At 38.1% G+C, this 6,527-nt stretch overlaps 1 long non-coding RNA gene across 1 annotated transcript; it reads left to right on the forward strand.

Moving 5' to 3' along the window:
* Positions 1-4,148: 4,148 nt before the first annotated feature.
* LOC131530866 (uncharacterized) lies at positions 4,149-5,531 on the forward strand. The gene is made up of 3 exons (XR_009268531.1): positions 4,149-4,342; positions 4,439-4,532; positions 4,745-5,531. It is a non-coding gene; the product is annotated as an uncharacterized LOC131530866 (long non-coding RNA).
* The last annotated feature ends 996 nt before the right edge of the window (positions 5,532-6,527 follow it).

Raw genomic sequence — 6,527 nt, forward strand, 5'->3', positions numbered from 1 at the left:
GCACAGTCCTCTCATTGCTGCAGTCAGACTGAATCTGATCATGGATGGGAAAGGGACATCGAGGCTATCATTGTCTGAGTGCACAGGAGGATAAGGAAGACCATGATGATGCCCCTGAGCCACACCACCTTGAAGCAAGAGCGGAGAACATGTGCGGGACAATCTGGCTATCGCTGTGTCTGCTCCATGAGCACAACTACCTGTAAAACATTTAAACATAGTAAAACTTGAAACTTTGAAGCTTCTGAAACTCCGGTTTCATTGACTGATGTTATATGAACAGAAACCAGCAGAACAAACTTGACCAAAATCACATCCTCCATGTCTTTTGGTCTTTCTCTAGATGCTCTTGCTGGCTCTGGGGTCACTGAGGATGAAGAGAACACAGCAGCATCCGGTCCATATGAGGCAGTAAGGGCAGGTGGAGTGATGGAGCGTCTCATTCATGGCACTGGACCATTTCTAGGATGCTGCTGTGGATTTCTCCATCCTCACCAGTCTGCAGACATTTCAGATCATGCAAAAATGCACAAACACAATAGAAAAGCAGTCATTTTAACAGCACGATGTCATTTGATTTCTGTATTAGAAGTAAAAAAAAATATCTTACTTTATATTTTTGTTTCAGGTTTTCTCCCTTTTTTCTTACAAATGCTGCTATCACCTTTCCTTGCAGGTCCTGCTCCACCACAGAAGATCTGCAGCAAATGAACAGGAATCAAGAATCAGAAAAGTGCTGTAATAACTCTGTTTGAAATTACAATAATTAAAATAAACTACAACTTAAGATTTAAACAGATATTTTATTCATTTTAGTAGTGTACTCACTGAGAGCCTTTGATGGCAGCATTCCTTCATCAGTCACTCTTCACTGGATAAACACACGTGTGTCTCATCTGTCTCTGTAACATCCAGAAAAGATTCACTCTATTTTTATCCAACACAAATATTCCTCAGTTTTTCAACAGACTAATAGACAAATAAAATAGATAATTTACGTTTAGTAACTTCATGTAGATGTGTTTATATTTACATTACTTACACTCATCTAAAGCAGTCTTGACAACAGTGAATTCTACATAATAACACAAATACATCACTCACTCAGATGTCTATTTCATGTCTATTAGATGTGCTCATATGCAATTTTTTTAGAACATTTTCCTGCCACATTTTAAATAGACATTTAGTAATCGTCTTTAAGATTTAAATAATAAATTGTGTTTTTACCACAAAGTCACAAATAAACTCTACTGTTTAGCGTTTACACATTAAGCAATTCAACAGTTTGCTCTCCAGTAGCTCAACAAAAGCGATTTTAACACAAGGAACCGTGTTTTGGTTTGTAATGCTCACATTTGTAAACACCCTCGTCGCTGTTCTCCGCCCTGTACGGTGATGACGTATCCTCTCTCGCATGGGCTTCTGGGATAGAAAATTGTCCATCGGATGAACACTTCAGAAACTGGGCTGAAGCAGTAGGACATCCGAGGATTTCTCGCTACTCTTTTATGAATACTTAAGTTTACGAACGCTTCTTTCTTCACGTACTCTTTTCCCTACTATATAGCAGAGGTGGGTAGAGTACCCGAAAACTGTACTCAAGTAAAAGTAAAAGTACTTGAAGAAATATTTACTCAAGTAAAAGTAAAAGTAATAGTCTGAATAGTTACTTGAGTAAGAGTAAAAAAGTATCGGATAAAAAAACTACTCAAGTAGTTAGTTACTAGTTACTTTGGATATACTGAATATAGTCTATTTTTATTTAGATATATAGATATTTAGATACATTGTTTTATATACACACACACTGCTGTTCAAAATACGTTTTAAATTTTTTTATTTAATGTAATTTATTTCAGTGATGCAAATCAAAATTTTTATCAGCCTGATTTATTATCAATGCTGTTTTGTTTTTTTAATAGCTTTCTATTCATAAAAGAATCCTGAACAAACTGTCACAGGTTCCAAAAATATTAAGCACCAAAACTGTTCCCTGTTGAAAAACAGCATATGCTGGTATGGTATGTTTTGAAGCATGGGATGCTGGTTTGAGCACCAGCTCAAGACCAGCACATGACCAGCACAAACCAGCATTCCAGCTTCAAAACATACCATACCAGCATATGCTGTTTTTTTCTTTCCTCAACAACACTGGTAATAAATCAGTATATTAGAATGATTTCTGAAGGATAATATTACTCTGAAAACTGGAGTAACAGCTGATACAAATTCTGATTTGCATCACGGAGTTAAATTAAATTATATTTTAAAGTTTAATTATGTATTAGAAATGTATATAACCTCTGACACAGAGAAGAGTGAAAACTCTACAGAACATCTGAACATAACGAAACAAATGCACACTGACGGATCTTCTTCCGTCTGTTCTGCAAAATGTAAACAAATGTAGCCTTTATTTCTGCAAGCCTAAATATTGTGAAAATATCAATATTAATTGTGTCATGGCAAGGCATTCCTCCTGGAACTAACGCGGGTTTGGCGGGTGTTTATTTCATACTCTGTGACAGCTTATTTAATGAATAAATTACACAATGCATTTAATGTGTAAGGTACATGTACAACAAACTGGTAATGTCATGGTATCGTGTACTGTAATCGGATCTATACCTGTGGAACCGACAGCACACGGTGCTCATCTAATAAAGATCAGATCTTCATAGCTAGCAATAGCCTTTGCAGATTTGCTTTCAGCTGACTGTAGATCCAAAGCCACGTCTTCAACGCTCCTGATGTTACAACTCTGAGTGAGAACTGCTTCAGACGACTCAGCGCGTGCGGCAGGGAACTGAACGAATCATTCAAACTGATCCGCGAACCGATTCACTGGTCTGCCAACTGATTTGATCAAGCCTTCGAACAGAATTGACTCAAAAGAATGAATCATTCGCGAACGGGCATCGCTCATTGCCCAGAAAAAAAGTAGACGGCGCGCTTGGAATAAATTTAAGGATTTTAATGCATTAAGATAAAGTAACGAGAGGAGCGTCGCCCACAGTAACGAAGTAAAAGTACCGTTTTTCCACTAAAATGTACTTGAGTAAGAGTAAAAGTACCCATTTTTAAATATACTCTAAAAGTATTAGTTACACAAAAATGTACTCGAGTAAATGTAACGAAGTAAATGTAACTCGTTACTACCCACCTCTGCTATACCCAGATAGCAAGCACACTCGGGCCGATTCTGGCTGAAATGCGGCACTGTCGGTTCAGTCACGGCGTCGGTGAGAAGATAATGGGCCAGAGCCGCCGACTCTACAAAACACTTCTGGCTGACAGACGCTTTTTCTCTCTGGGCGATCTCGGCTGAGAGCTGTTGTACGTGCGGCAGGTCCGCACTCGGTGTAGTTGTGTGTATCTATCTTCGGCCCGAGCTGGTTTTGTCTCCGGCGCTGCTAGAATGAAGATCAGCCGTTGAGAGAGATTTGGCGGTTAATCCTGAGGAGATTTCGGGCACAGTTCTCAAGAGGAATACTTCAGCTGCAAAGGTAAATTAAGTTATTTAATGATCAGTCTAGTGTTGTTTGATGTTTAAATGTCACGAAGAGTATAGTTTTTAGATGGTTTCTGTTAGGTTTGCGATGATAATAGCGTCAGAAAACCATTAGGTCCGGGATATGTTGAGTAACGTAACGTTAGCTGTTAGGCGGTCTCTTTAGGAAAACGATATGTAATTTTTTAATATGAAAACCGATGAGCTGTATCCAGTGCAGTCCATGTTAGGTGATTAAATTTTAATGAGTTAAATTCTATTTTGTTTGCTAGAATTCATTCGATTCGTCTTTTCAACGAGTGATTGCTATTGAATCAAAGGAGTCGGACTGCGCTGGTGGCGCCATAAACATCTACACGGTGACTCTCTGATTCGATTCACTGAACCATTCAAATGAGTCATTTGTGAATCAAACTGAGCACGCTGTTGTAGCATTACACCTGCTAAGACAATTCAATATGTGCAATCTGAATTTAATAATAATGTTTATTTTGTGGTAACACTGCCGTGTGGGAAGCTCTGACAGAGAAAACGATACGTAAGAGAGAGCCGTAAAATGTAAGTGCATCATCTTTTTCTTGAATGGAGGCCTAATCTGTCTGCTGCACTTGAGCAGGTTCAGTTTTAGAGTGAATGAAAACTTTTGAAGCATAGATATGCCGTATGATGTGATTAAAATCATACTTATTTTACTGTGGTGGGGATTATTATGAGCAAACAAATTTAATAGTTTAATCTGAACACTATATGTATGTAATCTGACTTTTTTTTTTTTTTTTTTTTTAACAGAAATTCTGAGCTGCTGCATGAACATTCATCAAACATAAGGTGTGAATTCTGGGATCTGGTTCTAATGATTGTAAAAAACTGTAATGCTTAAGATTAAATAATTACCTTACAATATATATTTATACATATTTCAAGGCTGCAATTTGGAAGAAAACCTTTCAAGCTAATGCTGCTGAAATGGAGGTCAAGGGACTATGAAGAGGTGGCTCCAGCTGATCAAACACACTCTGTGAGTTTAAAAGACCCATCTCTTTAACCTTCCATACACATGACACACTATCACATTTGTATAATTCAAATCTCTTAAAGGATTTTTATGCTGCACCAACTAGGGTAAACAGCAACACTTCCTATAATATCTAACGTACTTGTTAATTTGTAAGAAGAATGACATCAATGCTTATATTAGTTGCTTATATACTGTCTCACCCTTATCCCTAGGTTACAGTAATCAGCTGATCCAGTCGGTATCCAGACCAGACGGTGGACCTGCACCCAGGAACGACCACACCACATCCCTGACTGTCAGCGGAGATCATGTCAGCTAGATCACAGATCCCTGTGAAGACCTCATTGATGGCCCCAGCACAGATCCTCAGCAAAGACTACGAGAACCAGACAAGCCCTCTGTGCAGACCCTTTTTACCAGCTTCACCTGCTGGCGTGATATTACTTCAAGCAGAAGAAGTTGGATGAAATATTCTGAATGATATCAATCCACAATCTGACTTGTGATGCAGCCTGGAATAATCACACCACGTTGATTCGTTTGGCCAGAGGAGACTGTTTTCTGACTGAGCCCGGTCTTGTTTGGGTTCCTTGTCACTGTTGCCTTTTGTCTTGCTTGGTTGAAGACACCTAATATTCAGCAATATTATTGACTTGACTGCACTGACACCATTTGATAAGAACTGAACTGAATTATGACACACAATGTTTTATATATGAAGAGTTTATTTGCAAAAACAGATAACTCCTTTTTTTTAAAAATATTTTTAAAAATCATGTTTTTTGTTATGTTTTCATTGTGTTAGTTAGCTAGTATTTATTAGTTATTATTTACCTAATCAAAATAACCTTGAATGCAGTTTGATTGAGATTAATTGGAATGCACAATGAAAAAACATGATTTAAAAAAATTGTTAAAGATTAAGTTATCTGTTTCTGCAAATGAACTCTTCATTCATTCATATATATATATATCTCAGTAAATATAATTTACTTGTTACTCTGTGGTTTAAAAAGTGTGAATGTTTATACTGTAGTGCATTTGTTCATATTTATATTAAAGTATTTGGTAATTTTATAATTAAAGCCTTTTAATGTTTTTAAATGGTTGTATTTGTGTTTCACTGCTGAATTACATTTAGCAGTTTCTGGGCCACATTCGCCCGGGGACCAAGCCGAATCTCAGCCAGATCTGGCTTAAAGTGTCTGGGCCAGACGTGGGCCACATAAAATAATAGAAGTCACTCTACAGTATGCGGGCCAGATCTGGGCCATGTCAATAAATAAGAGTCATTTTACGGGCGTGGGCTGCATCTGGGCCAGAGGAAATTGTTTGAGTCGGTTTTCAGTGCGTGTGCCAGTTTTGGGCGGGGACCCAGCCGAACTGGGCCAGAAGCTAAGAAGGTTGTGGCCCAGAGGTGGGCCAGACAAATTTTGCTATCTGGGATATAGTAGGTAAGTATAGGCATAAGGACGCAACTTAAGTATACGTCGTCCAAATCTCACGAGAATTAATGCACTCGCCTACTAATTCTCGCCTACCCTACTCTTTTATGAATACTTATGATTCAAACTTACTTATTCGCCTACTGCTTTTTGCCTACTATATAGTAGGGAAGTATGCGATTCGAACGATGGCGTCAGTGATATTTGTGTACCTGCTTACACTTAGGCAATAGGTATCTAAAGAAGTTTTGTAAGTGGTAAGAGGATCTATTTTGTCGTTATGAGTGTAGTGATTAGTAGTGATCAGTGGTGGAAAGAGTACTGAAAATTTGTACTTAAGTACATGCACTGTTACATTGCTGAAATAATAGAGAATGTGAAGCTGGCGTCATGCGGCGTTGAGTTCTGAGAAACTGCTTTGTTTATCCGCCATACTGGGAGGATCGCGCTGCCTCCGCTATTGAGTTCAAGGCAGTATTTTGATTTTCTGTTGTGATTGTGTAAAATGTCACCATTGTTTGTCATTCATGCTGCATCGAGAATTGCAAAA

The sequence above is a fragment of the Onychostoma macrolepis genome, chromosome 22, assembly GCF_012432095.1.
Source record: "Onychostoma macrolepis isolate SWU-2019 chromosome 22, ASM1243209v1, whole genome shotgun sequence".
NCBI classification, from domain to species: domain Eukaryota; kingdom Metazoa; phylum Chordata; class Actinopteri; order Cypriniformes; family Cyprinidae; genus Onychostoma; species Onychostoma macrolepis.